General features: G+C 32.3%; 1 non-coding gene across 1 annotated transcript; it reads right to left on the bottom strand.

Moving 5' to 3' along the window:
- Positions 1-16,547: 16,547 nt before the first annotated feature.
- Positions 16,548-16,654, bottom strand: LOC121216932 (small nucleolar RNA R71). Its single transcript, XR_005913152.1, has one exon. It is a non-coding gene; the product is annotated as a small nucleolar RNA R71 (small nucleolar RNA).
- Between the last annotated feature and the right edge of the window lie 312 nt (positions 16,655-16,966).

Below are 16,966 nucleotides of genomic sequence, written 5' to 3'. Positions count from 1 at the left end.
CTCAGCACTATACATGTGACCTAGCTACATACCATCTGTATCATCCAATCTTTCCGAAGGTTCAATCGGGATTTCTCTCTCTTTTCCAACAATTTCACCAATCAAGTAATTATCCACAAACATATTTCCAATATTTTTATAAAATATCATAATACAAGTAATAGTGATGTATTACTTACATATAAACTTACATCTCATTTAATATCAACGTAATAACATTAAATTACACATTGTCTTATTAAAAATCATATGAACTTACAATTTCCCATAATATCCATAATCATAGAAATCACATTTATGTATGATAATTCAATGCACTTCATGTACCATAGACATATTTTTAAATCAATTCATAAACTTGGCACCATAATCATTTAATTTAACATAATTCAATTAATTCACTAAATTTAACTTTCAAATATAAATTACAGCATTATTGTTGTATTACTATCATACCAACTTACATACTTTCAACACCTCGGAGATCATAGTAAATATACCAATTTACCATTGAAACATGCATAAATTAATGCTTATTATACATATGAACTTACCTTGATATTAAAACGGCCATTTTACCAATTTTCCCAATTTTCGATTTTTCTCTCATTCTAGGTTCAAATCTCATTTTTCGGGATCTAAAACATCATATTTTACTTATTTAATTAATGTACTATTCAAAACAGTCATTAACTCCAACTTTGGAAAAATTACAATTTTGCCCCTTAACTTTTGCATATTTACACTTTTGCCCTTAGGCTCGGGAATTAAACTTCATCCCTTATTCTTATGTTTTATGACATGATGAGCACTTTTCCCTTCTATGGCAACATCAAATTCTCACTCTAACATATACTTATGACTATTAGGTATTTTTACCGATTAAGCCCTTTTGCTCGTTTTCACTTCAAACCGAGTAGTACAAGTTGTCTAACATAATTTAAAACCTCATATTGTATCATAAAACACCAGAATACACAAATTTTACCTATGGGTATTTTCCAAATATGAACCCTAGGTTGAATTATTGCTAGCATAAGCTAAATCAAGTTACCGGGACTCCAAAAACGTAAAGAACTTGAAAAACGGGGTTAGAACGGACTTATAATTGAGCTTGGGAAGCTTGAAAACCCTACCCATTGAGTCTCCCTTGGTATACACGTCCATGGTGAAGAAAATGAGAAAAATTGGCTTTTAATTGTGTATTTTAATTCATTTTACCCCTAAATGACCAAAATACCCTTACTACTAAACTTTCCAAAAATTCCATCCATGTCCAATTTTTGTCCATAACTTAGAAATTGGTCAAATTTCTATTTAAGACCTCCTAATTAATATTTCAAATCAATTTCATACTAGAAACTTCTAGAATGAAAGTTTTGCAACTTATTCAATTTAGTCCCTAACTTCGAATTAAGCATTTTATGCATAGAATTTCTTTACAAAATTTTAACACAATCATGAAATCATATCATAGACCTCAAAATAATCATAAAATAATTATTTATATCTCAGATTTTGTGGTCCCGAAACCTCTGTTCCAACTAGACCCAATTTTGGGCTATTACAGTTACAAACACTGAAGAAGAAGAATATAATAAGGAACCGAGTAGTCCTAAACCAGCTGAAGGATCTGCAACCCCTGAACCAGAAGTTGAGCCAGAAAAAGAAACAGTCAAGCTAAGTGTTGAACCTGAATCTACAACTCCAATGCCGACTTCTGCAAGTGCTTAAAAGAAATCAGAGTTGTCAATTATGATGGATAGGTGCAAGTTCATGCACAATCAACAACAAACTTACTAGAAACATGCAAAAATTAGAGATTACTCAATTCAAAATACTTTTACGAATATCTCTAATACTTTTGTTCCTGAGTTCCCAAATGCTATCTTTGAGACATGGATGGAAGATATTGACTATGCAAACGGAGATGGAGCTGAAAAAGACAAACGAAATGAGTTAGAAAAATAAAATGAGGGATTCTTGTGTTGTTATTTATTTAATTATTTTTAGGTGTTTAGGAATTTATTTCATTCGTAATTAGGATTTAATTTCTACAAAATAAAGCATAACAATCATGATTAAACTTAACACTTCTTTAGAAAGAAAAAGACTAAGTGATGTGGTGATGGGTATGAATATGTCTAGGATTGAGTTATTAGGAAAGACATGGTATTTAAGTAGTCTTAATGACTCGCCTCTCTTTCTTTACAACCCTACCTGGTGTTCAGTTTTCATTCATTACTTTGTTTTTGCAATGAGGACAGTTCTTCTTTTTAAAGGGGGGTAAGACAAATAAATTGCTCATATTTTAAAATTTTTCAAGTATGTTTCAATCATTTATTTCATAAGTATGTTTTAATAAATGAATGGTTAGAGACATTTTTTGTTAATGAGATAGTTTGTATGCAAGTATGAATGATGATTTCATCTAAGTGAAAGTACGTTATCATGAAAAATGGAATGCTTGTATGATCTTAGCCTTAGTGATATTTGCCATGAAAACTTAGTTTTTCTTGAGATTAGACATGCATGAATGTTTATATCTTTAAAATTGACTTAGTAACTTTCTTGAGGAAAAATCTAATATGATATAGGCACTATTTCTTTGGATCGTTTAAGTCTTTTCAAGCCAACCCTATGATATTGGACCCTTGAAATTGTAATTTTGAGCTTAAAGGCCTGTTTATTGCAATGAACCTACATTATAAGCCACATTACCATCATTTAAAGTTATCCTAATTTTGTGCACCCATCTTAACTAAAGTTGTCTTGGTAATTAACATTTGAGGAAACTTTCAAATAGATGTTTGTACTCATGCTTAAAAAAAAGATGAAGGAAGAGCGAAGAAAAGTTTGCTCAGTCTCCAAAAAGGAAAAATGTATGAGCTTGAGTTCAAAATAAGTTTGGGGGTGTTCCAAAGGTTCATTAAAGAAAAAGGCTATATTTTGAGAAATCCAAGACAAAGTTAAAGGTTAAGATTTTGAAGCCCAAATTTCTCATCTCCTAAAATCCCTATCTCTAACCGAGCCCCATTATAACCTTATAAAAGACCTATTGATTTGATGATTATGTCACCCACATTAGTGGAGAGGGTGTACTAAGTTCAACATATGAAGATCATAAATAAGCCTTATGATTGTTTGCTTGATTGATGAAATTATGTTGAATGAAGAATGTTATCTGTGGCTGTGACATACATACAAACTATGATTCATGTTGGTATATTTTGAAACTTGGTATAAAGCTTTAAAACTATTTGTATATAATAAAGAAGATCTAAGAACATGAAGTTAATAATCGATGATTATGGGACAAAGATTGATGCTGCTTACACAGTTAGCAATTTTGACTTAGCAAGACCTTTTGCTATGCATAAACATTACTCGGGACGAGCAATAATTTAAGTTTGGAGGTAATTTTCACCTTTTTTACTTAAATTCATTGTTAAAACTAAGTAATTGTTTAATAAATTATTGAAATACCTGAAAATATGAAATTAGGACATAAAAATTATTAAAATGTGATTTTATGCTTTATTATATAGTTTTCATGCATAAAATGGCTTATTTTATATTTATTCGAACATATTATATTTTTAAGACATAAAATGGGCCATGCATGGTTAAATTAAATAATAAAATATAAAATTATATTTAATAATTCATTTTAAAATATTTCATTAATAATTTGGGTTTTAATTAATTATTTAAATTGGATAAATTTTATTCTTTGGTCCTTTAATTTATTGATTTATTTTGGACAGGTTTGATAGCTTTGTTGGATTACAAAAACTTTCCAAATTAAAGACCAAGTCAACCCAATTTCGGCTACACATGGTTGTCCACATAAACCACTTTTTGGTTTAATTACACAAGGTCCTTGCAATGTTGAAGAAATTAGAGATTTGCACGAAGATTTACATTTGACCAAGTCTCGATCTTGAGTTGTTATGGCATTTAAATTGCTTAGAAATCAAGCAAAATTCAACTCTAATCCACTAAGAATGGCCGACCACTCATTAGAAAAGCTTGAAGAGACTAAACCTCTCTATTTTTAGCAAACTACTCTCCTCTCTTCACCAATAAATATGACCTTATTTTATCCCTCATCACTCATCCTTCATCCCTCATCATTCTCTCTTCTCTCTCAATTCTCTTTATCATTTTCCATTCCCCATGCCTAGCATCATCTCTTCATAGAGATTTTAGCAATTAAGCCTCTTAAACAGCCCTTGGTCAGCCACCTTGGAGAGCCATCAGCAAAGGAGCAAAGTGAAGGAACGAAGGAGCCTTGTCGGTCAGAGTCTTTGGTGATAGCCACTCTGATTTGGGTTTAATCTTTCTTTTCTTTAATTTAATCTAAAATTTTTGCTATGTGTTCTTTGTTCTTGTTTACAACAATGTTAACTTAATTTTATTTAAGCTAGGATGCTTTGATTAAATAATATTTATTTGATTCATGCTTATGATGTTTGTGCCTCAATCGATCAAGTTTTCAATTCAAATCAAGTCTGTATTCCGTTCATATGTGATTGAAATGCACCTGAATTAGCTGAGCGATCCTAACCAAACGACAACTAGTGGACTCATATATGAAATGTGTATGCTCAATTTAGATCCTAACCCAATTAAATTGCAGGTTGTATAACAACTCTAACCAAGCTCTGTTATTTGCATAGTTTTTAGATTTGTGTGATTAAATTGTTTCAAACCTAACCTGTCCCTAATACCTCACACGAATGCTAAGAAACCCTTAGTAAATAAGGATCAATAAAATGCGTATTTACTAAGTAAAGGATTCCGAAAGGACCTAATATGGTTTCCAAACTCATGAAAGATCGAGTTTCCATGAAATATTTTTTCAAATGTTATTAGGTATGTTGATAATAAATTGAGTTTAATTAAAGTAATTGCCTTAGTTTATTTATGTTATAATTGTTGCAGATTGTGTTTAATTTTTCTAAAATCTATTCCATTCATATAGTTTGCATACTTAGGATAATTTGCATTAGGGATGATTACATTTACTTTAATATATTTAATTTTAATCATCACTTCTCAACCATATTGTGTTTTTATTTACCAAGTTGTTAGTATAATTTTACAATTAAATAAAACTTGTAATGCGTAGGTTTGTGCAAGTGTACACAGTCGTTATCAAGTAATAAGTAAGTATCGAGTTATCATCTCCACAGGAATTGTATATGTGTTAAATAATTTAATTGTAAAATTATACTACCAACTTGGTAAATAAAAACACAATATGGTTGAGAAGTGATGATTAAAATATATTAAACTAAATGCAATGATCCCTAATACAAATTATCATAAGTATGTAAACTATATGAATGGAATAGATTTTAGCAAAATTAAACACAATTTACAACAATTATAACATAAATAAACTAGGAGAATTACTTTAATTAAACTCAATTTATTATCAACATGCTTAATAACATTCGGAAAAATATTCCATGGCAACTCGATCTTTCATGAGTTTGGAAACCACATTATGTCCTTTCGAAATCTTTTACTTAGTGAATATGCATTTTACTGATCCTTATTTACTAAGGGTTTCTTAGCATTCATGTGAGGTAACAGGGACGTGTTAGATTTGAAATAATTTAATCACATAAATCTAAAAACTATGCAACTAACAGAGCTTGGTTAGAGTTGTTATGCAACCTACAATTTAATTAGGTTAGGATCTAAATTGAGCATGCACATTTCAATTATGTGTCCACTACCCATCGTCTAGTTAGGATCGCTCAGCTAATTCAAGTTCATTTCAATTACGTATGAATGGGATACAGACTTAATTTTAATTGAAAGCATGATCGATTGAGGCACAAACATCATAAGCATGAATCAAATAAATATTATTTAATCAAAGAAATCATCCTAGATTAAATAAAATTAAGCTAACATTATTGTGAACAAGAAAAAAGAACACATTGCAAACATTTTTAGATTAAATTAAAGAAAAGAAAGATTAAACCCAAATCAAAGTGGCTGTCACCCAAGACTCTGACCAACGAGGCTCCTTCGTTCCTTCACTTTGCTCCTTTACTAATGGTTCTCTAAGTTGGCCGACCAAGGGCTCTCTAAGAGGCTTAATTGCTAAAATCTCTATAAAGAGGTGATGCTAGGCATGGGAAATGGAAAATGCTAAAGAGGATTGAGAGAATAGAGAGAATGATGATGGATGAGGGATGATTTTTGAGGGATCAAATGAGGTCTTATTTATAGGTGAAGAGAGGAGTGTAGTTTGCTAAAACTAGAGGGGTTTAGTCTCTTTAAGCTTTTCCAATGAGTGGCCATCCATGCTTAGATGATTTTGAGTTTAATTTTGCTTGATTTTTAAGCAATTTAAATGCCATAACAACTCTGAACTGAGACTTGGTCAAATGTAAATCTTCGGACAAATCTATAATTTCTTTAACATTGCAAGGACCTTGTGTAATTAAACCAGAAAGTGTTTTATGTGAACAGCCATGTGTAGCTGAAATTTGGTTAACTTGGTCTTCAATTTCGACGGTTTTTGTAATCCCACAAAGTTATCGGACCTGTCCAAAATAAATCAATAAATTAAAGGACCAAAGAATATAATGTATCCAATTTAAATAATTAATTAAAACCCAAATTATTAATGAAATATTTTAAAATGAATTATTAAATATAGTTTTATATTTTATTATTTAATTTAATCATGCATGACCCATTTTATGTCTTAAAAATATAATATGTTCAAATAAATATAAAATAAGCCATTTTGTGCATGAAAACTATATAATAAAGCATAAAATCACATTTTAATAACTTTTCTGTCCTAATTTCATATTTTCACATATTTCATTAATTTATTAAACAATTACTTAGTTTTAACAATGAATTTAAGTAAAAAGGTGATAAATTACATAGGAAAAATCCTATATATTTTTCAGTTTAGACACCCCCAAACTTAAATCATTGCTCGTCTCGAGTATTGTTTATGCACAAAAAAAGGTCTTGCTAAGGAAAAATTGCTAACTATGTAAGCAGCATCAATCTTTTGTTCCATAATCATGCATTAATAACTTCATGTTCGTAGATCTTCTTTATTAACAAGTAATTCATATGCAAATGTTTTTAAAGTTTTATACTAAGTCTTAAAATATGCCAACGTGAATCATAGTTTGTTTGTATGTCACAGCAACAGATAACATTCTTCATTCAACATAATTTCTTATCAATCAAGCAAACAATCATCAAATCAAGGCTTATTTATGATCTTCATATGTTGAACTTAGTACTTCCTCTCCACTAATGTAGGTAATATAATCATCAAATCAATAGGTCTTTTATAAAGTTGTAATGGGGCTCGATTAAAGGTAGGGGTTTTAAGAGATGAGACATTTCGGTTTCAGTCACCATTATATCATCTTGGTTTGGAAGCAAGTCATGAAAGAATTCCTCATTTGGGTTAGCCATCATCTATTTTCTGACTTAATCTCAGGGCCGAAAATGTTTCCATGCTCACCGCACCAATTGTTAAGTGTTTGTTTCTCTGTCTCCTTCTCAGTGTAGCTCATTTACATATATATATATATAAATGGAAAAATATATATGTAACACCCCACACCCGTGCCCACGCCGGATCAGAATATGAGGCATTATCTAACTTAAACTTATGCATATAAATGTTTTCATAAAACCAAAACATAGTCAAATTAAAACTTCTTTTAATTTTATTTAAAAACTCCTTAATAAGAGGCCACGAGGCTCAAAACAACCATTGGAGTCCACTCGGAATCAATCTGGGTTCTAAAATGAACTCTAAGAATAACACTTAACACAAGGGCACAAGCTCATGTGGGAGGGGCAGTACACCCGTGTGGTTCACATGGCCTAAGCAATACATGGACGCACCCGTGTCCTTTACCCATTTGGAATTAATTCTAATTACACACCTACAGGGGTTTTCACACGGCCTAGCACATGCCCGTGTCCCTAGCCCGTGTCCTTCACACGGCCATGAAACACCCGTATCCTAGCCCGTATACAAAAACCTGGACATTCTATTTCTGACGTAGCAATTCATAAGGGTCACAGGGCCAAGGCACTTGCTCGTATGCTAGGCCGTTCCCTTTACAAGGCTGAGACACATGGCCGTGTCTTTGCCCCTGTGTTTACTACCACGTATACTGACTTGAAATTTTTACGTGCAGGGGATACACGATTGAACAACAAACCCATGGGGCTGACCATGTGTCACACACGACCTAGACACATGCCCGTGTGAACAAAATAAGGCTATTTACCAAGCCTCTTTGCCGCTCTTACAAACATCTATTTATATAAGATTAACCGAGTTCAATACCAACATAATATGCATAATCGAAACAACCATAACCATTAGAAATTTGCATCATTGCATTGAATACTAATTACCATTAGCCAACATTCATGGCCTATACAAAATGAGTATCACAATTCACATATTAGCCAACACATTTTGACGTCCTGACAAAACGCTAAACAAAAGACTCGAGTCCCTATACATGCCAATAAAAGAAACAATTAAACTAGTTATACCAAGATCTTGAGTGATACTATGATCGAAGCTTTTGACGTTACTAGATCTCCAATGCTATAAGGAAAGAAATGAAAGGAGGGTAAGCATGGGAGCTTAGTAAGTACATATATGCAAATAAAGTGTAATTAAAAGAAAACATGTTTTTCAAATGATAAATTGACATGCATAAAAGATATAAATCACTTAAACTTCTCGATCTTGTTCTTCCTTTCATTCATGTATGCTTGAAGGCATCTCATCACCGACTCAGACCTTATCCATGAGTTCAGTCTACGTACCTCATCAAACTTTCACCAACTCAATCTTCGCATTACCCGTAGAATGCTCGGAACACATAGGGATACTTGGGAATTCGCATCTCAATGTCACATAAGTAGTCAGAGCTACCTTGTGCTATGAAACACTCACATTTGAGCTACTCACGGGCCCTTTTATCAAGTCAGGACCTGGACCCCCATAATTATCAGGTAACGCTCACTCATTGAGCTACTCACGGGACTGTACACAGAGTCAGTACCTGGACCCATGTTACGTACAACATTCATCTCATGAACTCAAAGTCAACTCATGAGTTCAGACTAGATAATTTTTGTAGCATGCCCCTTTGTATCCTATGTTATGTCTAAGGTTTAACGGGATTCCACATCTAACCGAATAACATTGTATTTGCTCGCAATGTAATTTACTCAGACAACATGTCATTTACACATTCATGGCAACAAATAGACTTTAGATACATGACAAAAATAAGCCAATTACGCATGTATATTATCAAAGTATTTTAAAGTAAACTTTGTTAACACATTATTTACATATGTACTTACCTCGATACAAAATGATGAAGACGAGCATAATCCTCGTAAACATTATTGTTACCCCGATCAAGACCCGAATCACACTTCTCTTGATCTAAGTTAATAAAATTCATTTATTTCATCAGCACATCAATTTATACACTCAAAATTTAATAATTGGGCAAAATGACTATTTTCCCCCTAGATTTTCACAAAATGACCATTTTAGCCCTATACTTGAAAATCAATTTTTTTATCATATTTCTTCATATTATAAGCCTAGCCGAACCATTTTTACTCTTACAGTAATCCAAAATTTCCACTATTTCACACATTTATCTTTTATTTCTCAATTTATACAAAATAGTCCCTAATAGGGTTTTCATGAGAAATCCCTTCAAAAAAGTTGTTCATTACCATCTAAGTCTCATATTCTTCCGTACAATTTAGTTAAAAACATACATGCTTTCATGGAAAAACCCTAGACTCTTGTCTATCTTGCAAAATAGTCCCCTCATTTGAAAGTTCATGCTTCAAGGGGTCTAAAAATGTAAAAATCATCAAGAGAACTCATGAGAATCACTTACTTGTAAAGGCTTAGTGTTGCTGAAATTTTGAGGCTCAAAAACCCCTCTAATGGCTGAAAATTTCGGTGGTAGGAGAAGAGAATGAAAAGATGGACTCATATTGTCTTATTTTATTCAATTAAGTCACCAAACCACCTAAACTTTTGACTTTTTAACCAATTTACTCTCTATGGCAGGTGAAGCTCTTAGGAAAGGGTCTAATCCCCCCAAATTAAGGCTCATGGCAATTTAACACCTTTAGCTAACAATTTAAGACTTTTGCACTTTATGCAATTTAGCCCTTTTTCGCAATTAAGCAAGCAATCGCTAAAATTAATTCACCAAAATTTTCATGTACTTATATACTCATGCTACAATACATAATATAATATATAAAAATAATAATTTCTTCAACCTCGGGTTAGTGGTCCCGAAACCACTATTCTGACTAGCCCCAAAATCGAGCTGTTACAGTATAGGATTTTTCCTATGTAATTTATCACCGTTTTACTTAAATGTGTTGTTAAAACTAAGTAATTGTTTAATAAATTGATGAAATATCTGAAAATACGAAATTAGGACATAGGAATTATTAAAATGTTATTTTATACTTTATTATGTAGTTTTCATGCAATAAAAGGCTTATTTTATATTAATTTGAATATATTATATTTTTAAGACATAAAATGGGCCATGCATGATTAAATTAAATAATAAAATATTAAATTATATTTAATAATTCATTTTAAAATATTTCATTAATAATTTGGGTTTTAAATTAATTAATTAAATTGGATAAATTTTATTCTTTGGTCCTTTAACTTATTGATTTACTCTGGATAGGTTTGATAACTTTGCTGGATTACAAAACCATCCAAATTAAAGACCAAGCCAACCCAAAATTCGGCTGCACATGGCTTTCCATAAACCACTTTTTGGTTTAATTGCATAAGGTCCTTAAAGATTTGAAGAAATTAGAGATTTACTTGAAGATTTGCACTTGACCAAGTCTCAGTCCTGAATTGTTCTGCACTCAAATTGAGCAAAAATCAAGCAAAAATCAGCTCAACTTTCTCAATTTATGGCTAGCCACCCATGGAAGATGCCTCAAAAGATGAAAACTAGTATTTTTAGTAAACTATCCCCCTCTCCTCACCTATAAATAAGACCTTATTCTCACATTTCTAATCATCCCTCATCATTCATCATTCTCTTCTTTCTAAATTCTCTTAGCATTATGCTTTTCTCCTCATGCCAACCATTATCTTTTCATAAGGATTTTAGAATTTGAGCCTCTTAAAGAACCCATGGTGTGACAGCCCTAAATTGACCCTAGTCGGAAAATGGTTTCGGGACCACGAACCGAGTCATAAAAAAATTAACAGTCATATTTGATGCTTATTATATATGAATATGCATGTGTGAAAATTTCATGCTTAAATTTTGTATATAGTATGTGAAATTTATTAAATAGGACTTGTGTGAGAAAATTTAGAAATGTGCTAGGCAAATGTTAAAGTGGTCTATTAATGCATGTTAGAAAATGCTTGTACTTCATGTCAAATTAGCCAAATTTTAGATAGTGGCCGGCCATGTTATGGATTAAAACATATTATAAATATTTTATGTTAATATTTTGTGTTAAAAATAAAATAAAGAATATGGATAATAAAATAATAGTGGTTAGTGGGAGGAGAAACCAAAGTTAGCTTATGTTGCTCCTCCATTGCCGTAATTAGAGGAAGAAGAAGAAGAAAAATTCGGCCAAGGTGGTTCTCTAGATTAAAGTATGTTCAATGTTACTTTTGGAAGTTTATACATCCTTTGGATGATTAGTCTAAATTCTATCTATCTCATGGTTGGATTTGGGGTTGTTGGAGAGTTAGGATTCGGCTAAGAAGCTTAAAAATTTTAGTTGATGCCTTGATGCTATTAGCATGTTAGTTATGTGGATGTGTTAAGTTGCTGGTTATGTTAGCATAAAAGTTGAAATTTTTAACTTATTTTGTTTGGAGGTGCCGAATTTAGATTTAAGAAGAGAATGGGTAATCGGTTGTGTTTGGTAGAATGGTGGATGAAAGTTGCCGAATGTGGTCTTTGGTTTGGGCATAAGAAATAATATTATGCATAGGTTTCGGTTTTGGTAGTACTTATATAATATAATTAGTTCATTTTGATAGTTTGGTATGAGGTGATAAGTAAAAGTTTAAAGGTAGCTTAAGTCAATTGATATTCGGCTAATGATTTCGAATTGAAGTTTGCTTATAAGCTGTGTGTGTATGGCTTTATTTATTGATGACATTTAACATTAATTTTTATCATTTGTATAATTGTGCATTCGGTCTTTGGGAGTTAATAGACGAAGCTAAAATGATGAAAAATGTTTCTAATTAGACTTGTAAAGTTGTTGTGGCTATTGCCGGATGTATGTTTGGTTAATAGAGTCTCCAAATTGGTTATATATGTGTATGCTATTAGAAATTCAAAGAATTTTTGGCAAAATGTGGTTAAGGGTTAAGTCATGAGAACTTTGGGGGTATTCATATTTGGACCTTAAGATTATATATATACTTTGGCTATGTGAGTTAGGTGTTAAATATCTTAATTATGTGATAGGCATATTCGGTCTTTGGTTGGTAATAATATAACCCAACAAAAAAAAATTAAAATTAATTATAATATTAAAAGCATGCATTATGTATATGTATTGAAGTTTATATGATTGTCTATTGTGACTACTAAAAAGTAAAATCGAGTAAGTAATTTAAATAAATTTATTTGTTCTAAATTAAGCTCAAGAGCAAAAGGAGTCTCAATCAGATAGGGGAAAGGAGAAAGCAGCCGAGTAGATTATCCACAACTGTTCAAAACACCGAGGTAAGTTTTGAGTAATCACCTTTAGTAAATGATTGATGATACTTGGATAAGTGTAAAGCTGGATCTTTTAGTCTTATTTGAATAAAGTGTATGATTAATAACTTATTTATATGATTCATAGATGATTGATCATTATAGGATAAGTTGAATGATAGAAGGAGTATGTGAGAATTTTCTATGATGTTTGAACCGTAATATTAACAATGGTACTCGTATGAAGCTTATTTTGAATGTGGAAATGACTACTGTTGTGATATGTAGAATGAGATGTGGTAAAATATGAATATATATACATGATATATGGTGATTATATCCGGACTTAAGGTCCGTAGGCTATATGCTGGAATTATATTCGGACTTAAGGTCCGTAGGCTATATGCGGGAATTATATCCGGACTTAAGGTCCGTAGGCTATATGCGGGAATCATATTCGAACTTCGGGTTCACCGGCTATGTGCTGGAATTATATCCGGGCTAATAGTCCCGAAGGCTTTGTGCTAGTGATTGGACTCGGGTTTTAAACCTAGCAGGCTTAACGCCAGTGATTTGAGTAAAATCGTGAATTTGAATATTCGAGAAAACCACTATTGATTTGGTATGATACACTAAGATAGCCAGGTACGTACTACGTACTCATATGTCGATTGATGTTTTTGAAACAAACCATTAATATAAAGAATGATAATTAGATATATATATACATATGTATTTATCAGTTTGTATATATATATGTATGTGTGTGGATGAGTACCGTATCTACGAATAAGAGAATGGTCTATTTGGCTGATGTTCATTGTTATAAGGAAGTATATGTCTAAATTTAATTGTATGAGCTAAATAGTACGGTAAAGTATGTGCTAAAAGCCTTGTGAGTATACATGTATGTATTAGGCCAATCAGCCTTATAACTAGTACGCTTGTGTTCAACCGGTCAAATGATTTACAGTTTAAGTATGAACTTAGCGATATTTAATGTTTGATTTTAAATGAAATGGTTAAAACTTACTAAGCATGTTAATGCTTACTTTGTTGTCTTAATTCTATGTTTTGTAGATTTTGTTCGTCAGCTACGGTTTTTAGGGATCTCAAAGTCGAAGTCATCCACACTATCTAAGCCCCTTTTTGGTACTCTTTTAGTTGAACTTTGATAATGGCATGTATAGGACTGACCTTTGTTGTTAATTAAGTATCTTTTGGTAATGTATATTCGTATAGCCATGCGAAAAAGGCTTGTATATTTTGAGTATAGCATTATAATCATTTTGTATATATGGTCTTATGATATGGTTATTGAGTGGTATGGAAATGCTTGGTAATGATTAGCCATTGGAATGACTAATCATGGTCATATTTGGTGCTATGTAAAATTGCTAGCTAATCCATGGAAACCATGAAATAGGTAAAATTTACCACAAAATAGATTCAGATAGCAGTAGTGATGTGAATTTGAAAAATCACTAAAAATAGTAGAAATGTAATTAAATAATGAATAAGTTATGGAATCGAAGCCTGATGAGTCTACTTTCATATGGAAGAAGCAAAATAGGTATATGAGCTATATTTTATGAGATGTTTAAATTTTTGTGAAACAGGGCCAGAGCGATTTCTGGATCCCCTGTTATGACTTTGGAAATTCACTATAAATTTTACAAAGATAATTATAAGTCATGATTTATATGTACAGATTCAGTATTGAGTCTAGTTTTATTAGAGACAAACGGCATAGTCATTGAAGCTCCGTATAGGGAGATATCTGATTCGTAATACACTGAGGTTAGAGTAGTCAAACCCTAAAACAGGGGAGACTTTAACTAATAAACTGTACTAATTGGCCTGACTAAAAATTCTGAAAAACAATTAGTAGATAGATGTATGAGTCTAGTTTCAGGAAATATTTACAGAACTAGATTTCGAGTTTTGGAACTCGAGATATGATTTTTAAAGCGACTGTGATGCAGTTAGCCAGCTTGTCTGGAAATTTTAAAATGAATTGTATGAGCTATTTAAGAAATGAATTAAGTCCGTTAACACCTTGTGTTCGACTCCGGCAACGGTCTCGGGTACGGGGCGTTACACTTGGTCGGCCACCTTGGAGACCCATCAGCAAAGGAGCGAAGCAAAGGAATGAAGGAGCCTCGTCAGTCAGAGTCTTGGGTGACAGCCACTCTAAATTAGGTTTAATATTTATTTTCTTTGATTTAATTTAAAAATGTTTGCCATGTGTTCAATGTTCTTGTTTACAACAATGATAACGTAATTTTATTTAAGCTAGGATGATTACTTTGATTAAATAATATTTATTAGATTCATGCTTATAATGTTTGTCCTCAATTGATCATGTTTTCAATTAAAATCATGTATTTCGTTCATACGTGATTGAAATACACCTGAATTAGCTGAGCAATCCTAACCAGACGATGGCTAATGGACGCATAATTGAAATCTGCATGCTCAATTTAGATCCTAGCCCAATTAAATTGCAGGTTGCATACAACCATAACCAGGCTCTGTTATCTGCATAGTTTTTAGATTTGTGTGATTAAACTGTTTCAAACCTAACACGTCCCTGTTACCTTCGCATGAATGCTAAGAAACCCTTAGTAAATAAGGATCAGTAAAATGAGTATTGACTAAGTAAAGGATTCCGAAAGGACCTAATGTGGTTTCCAAACTCATGAAAGATCGAGTTGCCATGGAATGTTTTTCCGAATATTTTTAAGCGTGTTGATAATAAATTGAGTTTAATTAAAGTAATTGTCCTAGTTTATTTATGTTATAATTGTTGCAAATTGTGTTTAATTTTGCTAAAATCTATTTCATTCATATAGTTTGCATACTTAGGATAACTTGCATTAGGGATCATTGCATTTAGTTTAATATATTTTAATCATCAATTCTCAACTATATTGTGTTTTTATTTACCAAATTGTTAATATAATATTACAAATTAAGTGACTTAGCACAAATACAATCCCTGTGGAGACGATAACTCCAAACTTACTTATTAGTTGATAATGACTATGTACACTTGCACAAAACTACACGTTACAAGTTTCTGGCGCCATTGCTGGGGATTGTCAACTGTTTCCATAGTCATTTCTTTCGTGAAATTATTTATTTTCAATTTGATTTATTTCTAGCATTGCTAACTTATTCTTTTTAATTTTGTGATTTTCTTTTCAAGGGTTTACGAGCATAGATCGAATTATCGACTTACTCCATGTAGACCTGAAATTGAGTAAACTTTTAGACAAAGAATATGTGGACGAACAGCTCAAAGACAAGTCGAGATGGACCTTGGAAATCAGAATCAGGACCAAGGTAATGAAGCTGAACATGTACGAAATCCTATCCTCATTGCCAATGATAAGGATCGATGCATTAGACAATATGCTGTGCCACTTTTTAGTGAGTTAAATCCAGGAATTAGAAGGCCAGATATTGAGGCAACCCAATTTGAATTGAAACCAGTGATGTATCAAATGCTCCAAACGGTGGGCCACTATGCCCACGGAAGATCAACATCTCCACCGTCGATTGTTTACGGAGGTGAGTGATTCATTTAAGATAGCTGGTGTGATTAATGATGCATTGAGGTTGAAGTTGTTTCCGTACTTGTTACGAGATCGAGCACGAGCATGGCTCAATTCATTGCCGCCAAGTTCCATATCTACATAGTAAGAATTAGCAGAGAGATTTTTGGTTAAGTATTTCCTGCCTAGCAAGAACGCTAAGTTGAGGAACGAGATCACAATTTTCCAACAATTGGATGACGAGTCTTTGTATGAGGCTTGGGAACGATTCAAGAAGTTACTTCGTAAGTGTCCTCATCATGGGATTTCTCAATGCACATACAAGATTGATGGTAGATGCTTCTATGAATTGTGCAATTTTGTCTAAGTCTTATAATGAGGCTTATGAGATCATCGAGAGGATCGCGAGTAATAACTATCAATGGCCAAAAAATCGAACAACTTCAGAAAGACGTGTAGCCGGAGTTCATGAAGTTGACGCCCTCACTTCGTTATCAGCTCAGGTATCGTCTATTTCCTCTACGTTAAAATAATTTACCGCTAATAATGCTAATAATTTTGCAGCTAAGCCACCAAGTCTGTAAAAGTAGTTTCTTGTGTGTACTATAGGGAAGGTCA

Source organism: Gossypium hirsutum, chromosome A02, assembly GCF_007990345.1.
Source record: "Gossypium hirsutum isolate 1008001.06 chromosome A02, Gossypium_hirsutum_v2.1, whole genome shotgun sequence".
Classification (NCBI taxonomy): Eukaryota; Viridiplantae; Streptophyta; class Magnoliopsida; order Malvales; family Malvaceae; genus Gossypium; species Gossypium hirsutum.
Note: the sequence above shows the minus strand (reverse complement) of the source record. Positions and strands in the feature narration are given on the sequence as shown.